We start from the raw sequence: 7,634 nt of genomic DNA, 5'->3' as shown, positions 1-7,634 counted from the left end.
CCACGTCCCCTTCCTGAACTCGAGTAAAATGCTTGGACCTATTCAGCATTTCTTTCAGACGAATCACCCAGCATATTGATCTCTTCAGTAATGATGAGAGAGATCAGCTCATCAAAATCTAGAAATGGCTTCCGTACATATACTGAAGTAACAAATGATTTCCATGTCTTCTCATTGTTAAGGCCACTCAGAGTGGATGAAACCAAGTCATCATCATCTGGCATTGCATCAATCGCTGCTAAGGCATCTGCAATACTCCTCACCTTCAAAACATACTCATTGACATACATTTTCCCTTTCTTCAAGGCATTCAACTCTTGCTTGAGTTGAATCTTTTGTGTCTTTGTATTTACTGAAAACATGCTCTCAAAAATTGTCCAAGCTGCATGTGAAGTTTCTGCATTCCTGATATGTCCCAGCATAGTATTATCAATTACTGCAGATGGCCATACATTACCTTTTTGTCTTTCGCATTTCACTCTTTCCATGCTTTTAACTCATCTGCAGTCGGAGGGATATGCAACTCTAGCTCCTTTTCTTCACCTGAAACAAATTCATAAAGGCCCTTTTCAATAAGGAAGTTCGTCACACGGAACTTCCATGAAGGATAGTTGTTCTTGTCGAGCTTCTCAATAATGGGATTTCCACTGTTCTATGCCATTATCACAAAACTAATACCAAACAGTAAGCAAATCTTCTGCAACCCTTGACCTGTAGTGCACAACAATACACCAGACAGCCTTTTTCACTGTCTGCTCAACAATACATGTAATCTACAACCAGTTTGCAGATAAACCTTGTGTTTATTCGTTGCTAAACACCTTTGAACTTACAGATCTGAAATCTGTAACCTGTGCACCTGTATACGGTAGACACAGCTGAAATTGCAGGATACCTCGAACTGCTGTCCGCAACCTTACGAGTCCAAAACGGGACCTGAAATGACCTCAGATGGCCAAAATAGCAGTGGAAAAGCCCTAGAGGGCCAATCTGCAGAATACACAACGCTCTTTGCGTACACCAAATCTCACAGCAATCTGAGATTTTCGCTCTGCCCTGCTTCCGGTGCCTCCATAGGTACTATCCAAGAGAGAGAGTGGAAGAATGGGAGAGCTTCTTACCCGTTGCTTGCTTGCTCGAACCTTGCTTTTTCTCCTTCACTTCAACCTTCGAAATCAGCCTCTCTCAGTGGCGCGGCTCTAATACCATGTCAAGAATTGCGTAGTGGGGGGATTTGCTCAAGATGCTGCGCCGAACACACACAGAATACACAAGGAGAAGCTCACTCAAGAGACAAGAAGAGAGATGGAGGCCAAAACGTTTTCTTGCTGGTTTCTTCTTCTTCTTCCATACACTTTACAATGTACACAAAGTATAGATAAGATACAACATAAAGGAAAGTGGCCTACTAAGTCAAACAATGCATAACCGACTACACTAGTCGACTGGCGCTATAACTATGCCAACTGTAAATAGGTGTAACAACCTGAATATAATAAGTAATGAGTCAGTGGCCATGTGAGAGTCATAATGACCACCAATGTGCTAAGTGTAGACGTGTAGACCCATCTAACTAGGCGGTCCATCATCAATGCCAGCATGTGTTGAGCTTGTCATCTCAATAGGTGGCGCCTGTGCGATGCAGGGAGGGGACGCTCTGCTGCCCCCAACGCATAGGGGGGGTGCTTTATAGGTGGAGGGGGAGGTGGCAAGGCGGTGCCACCCGCCACCTGGGGGGCTGCATACCCCCCCCCACTCTCACTACTTACTCTCTCTCTCTCTCCCCGCCATGCACACGGCAGGGGGAGAGAGAGGGAGAGTTTTTTTTTTAAATTCAAAAAAATCTAGGGGGGAGAAGGCACAGGGGTCACGGGGGGGGGGGGGGGGGGGGGGGGAGAAAGGGAGGAGACATTACAAGATGAGACATGAGACAAATGAAGGAACCCTAAAAGCCTTAGGTTGAAACATGACACGTTTGAAGAAACCCTAGAACGTGCCACCTATCTACCTTTATCTAGTGGCCAATTGAAGGCCAAAAACAATGTCTAAACTACATGATATGTACCAAACTAACAAGACACACATGTCCCCAAATCAAGGATGTTTAACAATTTTTTTGACATGTTGGACGTGATCCATGTTCCCTACTGAGACAAGTGTGTTAATGAGTTTAAAGAATACATTCATTCTATGGGAACCAAATGATTGTCACATGGTACTAACCTTGGTCCCATGCTTGTATGGTCAGGGATAAAGATAAAGTTCATGCTTCATTCTGTGAGTGCTATATCATATGGATTGTACTTTCATTATAAGTCTCACATAGTGGACGTGAACTTCCAACAACTCTCTTGTCTCTTGCAATCTTGATCAGTGTGAGTAACTAAGCGCTCGTGTGTTGCTGAATCTTAAACTAACAAGGTTGCCAACCATTTTGAGAAGGGCAGGAAGCTAAAATGTAGGTTTTGAAAGGTCCAAACGCATAAAACATTGAGGTCTTAGAGTCGAATTTACCTCTAAGAGCACACAAGACCACCAGCACTCATGATTTAATACCATCTAAGAATGCATGAACAACAAGAAGCGTGAACCAAAAAGTATAAACATGCATCGAATGAAAGAATAGAAGAACACAAGAATCTCAAAATGAAGTGGGCTAAGGAATGCATAAAATGAATCATGAGATGTCCAATACAATATTCATAGGGCACTAGTACAATGATTGCTAGTAGCAATAGTGCTTCCAGTCTCCCATTGTGCGAGGATGGAAGAGGATGCAATACAACAACTGCAAGTGGAGTGCAGCATATATAAAAGCCTCAGGATGAGACATCAGACAAGTGAAGGAACCCTAAAAGCCTTAGGTTGAAACATGACAAGTTTGAAGAAACCCTAGAACGTGCCACCTATCTACCTTTATCTAGTGGCCAATTGAATGCCAAAACCAATGTCTAAAGTCCATGATATGTACCAAACTAACAAGACACACATGTCCCCAAATCAAGAATGTTTAACGATTGTTTTGACATGTTGGACCTTATCCACGTTCCCTATCGAGACAAGTGTGTTAATGAGTTTAAAGAACACATTCATTCTATGAGAATGAAATGGTTGTCACATGGTACTAACCTTGGTCCCATGCTTGTATGGTCGGGGATAAAGATAAAGTTCATGGTTCATTCTGTGAGTGCTATATCATGTGGTTGGAGAGCTTGCTTTGAAGAGCAGGAGTACAAAATGATAGAGCTTGTGGGGAATTAAGCTAGTTTAAAGTACCAAAGGTGGTTCACAGTCCTCATTTTTGGTTTGCACAACAACATATATATGGATTGAGAGGTTGAGTTTTAGACCACAAGAAAGTAGTTGGTGGCATTCTTGAGGGTAGCACCCTCTCATGCACATGGCCAGTCACCTAAGACACCACATGGCCAGTCCCCTCCGTTGTTGGGCACACCCTCCAATGTGTGCGGATGGCCATTGTGAATTTGCACCCCTACTGAACTTTAGCACACCCATTTGTAGTGCACCTCCTTGCATGTACATGTATCTTCGCCCCCCCCGCCCCCACATGCAAAGAACAAAAAGAAGACTCACCCCCTACATGCAAAAATAAAAAGAACAGATTGTAGGAGAATATGTCATACACCAAGCTCTCCCATCGATGCAAGCAGCTAATCAATGTGTAGCTGGATCGGCAAGGGACGACAAAAGCAGTTGAAGCGCTACTGGTCAAGTGCTTATCTGTACTCGTCCAAGCTGCCCTAGAACTGTTGCATTGTCGTAACCTTGCCTCCAAGCTTTGGAGCAGCGGAGTGCCTAGGTATTAATAAGGCTCGTTACTAGTTATCTATGTGTATCCAATTGCCTTGGTGACATGAAAAAGCTATTGCATGGTAGTAACCATGCCTCCATGCTTTGTGGTAATGGCTGGGTGGAGGCATTAACAAGGCTTGGAAGGTTGAGGCGATCCCAATGCCCCAAGGGTACACACAATGCTAGTGGTGGCTCCGAGCGGAGAGAAGGTCTGGGCCATCTCCATGGCATTGGGGGGGTAAACGGCTACTTGGTGAGTTAAAACATCCCCTCCAAGAAAGGAGGCGCGAGAAGCAGAATCCTCGAAGCAACACGACTCATCAAAACTGGCTTGTGAATTGCCCCAACGTATCCTTCCGGCTCTTGCCACGTGTTGGAGTTGGGTTGGGGGGTACTTTGGCGTTCGCCCCCTCCCGTAGGTAGAGAGATGCGCAGGGCTGGAGAGTAGTGGGCGGAGAGGGGGACGCAGGTAACTGACTTGACCGCCTACTTAAGGCGAAGCTTGGGGCTGGGAGAAGCATACTTACCTGGGCGGGGTCTATCGGTGATCAAGAAGGCCGATGGCCTAGGGTCGGCCTCTCCATTGCACTGCGGACGGGCCGCACCCTAGCATCTCCCCTGAGTGGGAGAGTGCACGTCATAATTTGTGGCAGCGGGGGACTCGCGTTCGCGCGGCCCCTATTCAACTCCTCAGACCTCCGATATCGGAAGTTAACCGGATGGCAGTTTTGTGTTCTCATGGCAGGTTCGGGTGCTTCGTGGATATGGCTGTTGGGTGCTTCCATGCCGGGCTCGGGCTGGTGCTTTCAAACCGAGCTCGGGGTTATGGCTGCCCTGATGGCAGGATGCTACAATGCCGTCACAACCATATCCTGGCCAGCTAAAATTGTAGGTTGCAGAGACGGAAGCAAACACCTTTGTTGATGAAGCACAGCCGTGCACGCCAAACGCCTTTCAGATTTTCGGGTGACTGCATTGGCCTTCCTGGGGCAATAGTGATGTTTTGAGAAAATTTTGAGAATTTTCAAGCTTATCATACACACCAAAATCCTTTAGGCAGGACATCAAATTCAAACATTTATATCTTTTGATTATTTATGTATAGAAAGTGAGAGTCAAGATCACTTCCGTGACAATGTTATGTTATTGAGCTCGTAGACTACCAACACTTCTAGCTAAAATATTAGAGGCCTCTCACTTCAATTGGTATAAGCATCGCTAAACTTAGCCTTATGATGAGTACCAAATAACCTACAAGGCAAATATTGGCCAAACATATTTTATGCTGCATTATGGAAGAGAGTGTATCATGCAAAAAGGGTTCATTGTGTCCATTGTAAGAGTCATTTTACAAGAGGAGGCAAAACCTCATGGATTGATATACTCTTACAATTGTTGTTAGCTTGTAAAGAGGTGGTTTAGATCGAATGATCAGGTGTTGCTCAAGCCCATTTGAGGCCACAACAAAATCTTAAAAAATACTTTGGGTCCTTATGTGGCTAATATTATATCAAGAATGGGTTGAGAATGAGCATAGTCAAACGAGTTACCAGATGCACATTAGGATGCTTCTATAATAGCAACGATATTACAAAATGCGATCTAGATAACCATGTATTGCATAAATCCTTCTATGATGCCCCTACAAGTTATCATTAATTATTTCCAACAATCTAATAATATTTGGGCTATTTTTGCCCAACTCCTTGAAGAGGAAGCCAAGAAAAAAGAAGTGCACTCTCCATAGCCCTCGACCTAGCTTCAATGCACAAAAGAGGTCATGTATTTAGTACTTGCCGGATTCCCTTAATGAGTGTTGGCTTTTGTTTGAAGTGTGAGGGTTAAGGAGTTCACTTTTTTCTTGTAGACCAATTGAGGTTCCTTAGGCTGTATTGGAGCCCATGCATTTTGTTTTCTAAAGTGTCTTCGTGACTTGAGAGATGATCGTTTGTGTGGAATGTTTGGGTTGAAGCATTTGGGGCCTTGTGGTTTGGTATGTGATGATTTAGGTAACCATACCCAAGTTTTGTCTTCATAGTAGCCTTGTTCTCTCAGCAAATCTATAGGGATCCACCTGACTCACTTTTGGTTGTAGCATTGGTGTCCTTGTCTTGCTTGTCGTTCGGCACCAAATTTCTGTGGTGGTTGTTGGGGATAAAGCCAAACCTCCATGTCCCTATGCTTTATCTTTGGGACTCACTTTAGTTGGGCTATGTTTGGTGGAATTGCTGCGTTGATTAGATTTCTTTGTTCCATTTGTGCTAGGATCAACTACTTGAGCAAGGTGTTATGTTGAGTAATTCTTAAACCTTGGTGGCTCTACTTTCATTGAAGAAGCATATGAGCCCTTCCTGAAATTTGTGATGATTTGTACATTGCACATTTCCAAGTGAATGCATTGCATGTGAAAGTCAACCACACACTTGGTTTGCTATTTAAATGGAAAGCCCAATAGTGTCTCGTTTCCAACTCCTTCCATGTTAGGCAACATGTAGAAGATCACAGGGAAACTTTCAGTCTCAATAATTACCAAAACTTGGCACTTCCCTAATAGTCAATAGGGTGTGCCTCCATATGGATTCACCTTGGCAATAGTCAGAATGAGCATGGGTTGTGGTCCACCAGTCATAATAGGTTATGATGTTACAACCAACTCCTTCGTCAAACGAGGGCATCAACTCACTATTCAAACTGTCGCTATTAGATGACTCATAATGTGCTGTAAGTGGACCTATCACATCCTTAAGCATCTTTTCTTTTCCCTTATCCAATCTCCCCCTCAATGACATATCCATGTTAGTGAACGTAGGAGTACGACTCCGCAAGCGTCCTGTCTAAGGACTTACTATAGGTGACCCATCACCTATATGACCACTCATAGATGTACTCACTGTAGGTGTATTTTCAGCATTACTAGTGCTAGTTGATCCATTAGTAGCCACTGTAATAGGATTACCATACCACGATACTAGCTCATCAAAAACAACATCTCTGCTAATTAATGTCTCATGTGTAGATGGTACATAACACTTGTAAGCTTTCCAGTCTTTTGCATAACCAAGGAACACACTCTTGATAGCTTTAGGATCCAATTTCTTCCTCTTTTCATCAGAAACATGCACATTTGTAATGCTGCCAACTACCTTCAAGTGTGAAATGTCAGGTTTATGACCATACAACCTCTCATATGGAGTTACATCAAGAATCCCTGCTGTGGGAGTTCTATTTAGCACATAGACAATAGCCACTATTGCTTCAGCCTAATAACCATTTGACAAACTCTTCTCATTTAGCATAGCTCTTGTTGATTCCATCAGTACCGTATTTTTCCTTTCTACTACACCGTTTTTCTGTGGTGTATAGCTGTAAGTTAAACGTCTTCTGATTCCATATTTAGCAAGGTAACTATCAAAGTAATTAGAGACATATTCTCCACCTCCATCTGATCTAAGACATGAAATTTTATAGCTCAACTCATTTATAGCATGCTTCTTGAAGTCCTTGAATGCATCAAACACATCATCCTTATGTTTCAATATGTAAAGCCAAGTATACCTGCTAAAATCATCAATGAAGGATACATAGTAACAAGCACCACCAAATGAAGCATTATGAGATGGACCCCATACATCTGAATGTACCAACTGCAAGGGTCGTGATCTATTCCGTACATGTCTCATAAATTCAAACCGTGCTTGCTTTCCAAACTGACATGCATCACATACATGTCCAAAGTCATGATACTTGAACTTAGGCAGTCCAAGCATAATCTCCTTCTACTGCATAGATTTCAGCTTTTGTACATTCACATGGCCAATCCG

General features: G+C 43.3%; 1 non-coding gene across 1 annotated transcript; it reads left to right on the top strand.

The window, feature by feature from the left end:
• Positions 1-4,332: 4,332 nt before the first annotated feature.
• Positions 4,333-4,495, top strand: LOC148008826 (U1 spliceosomal RNA). The gene has a single exon (XR_015689899.1). It is a non-coding gene; the product is annotated as a U1 spliceosomal RNA (small nuclear RNA).
• Positions 4,496-7,634: the final 3,139 nt, after the last annotated feature.

This window comes from Lygodium microphyllum, unplaced genomic scaffold, assembly GCF_053477565.2.
Source record: "Lygodium microphyllum isolate KBCC unplaced genomic scaffold, Lygodium_microphyllum_v1.1.10 scaffold_66, whole genome shotgun sequence".
Classification (NCBI taxonomy): Eukaryota; Viridiplantae; Streptophyta; class Polypodiopsida; order Schizaeales; family Lygodiaceae; genus Lygodium; species Lygodium microphyllum.
This window is presented reverse-complemented; position numbering and strand designations above follow the sequence as displayed.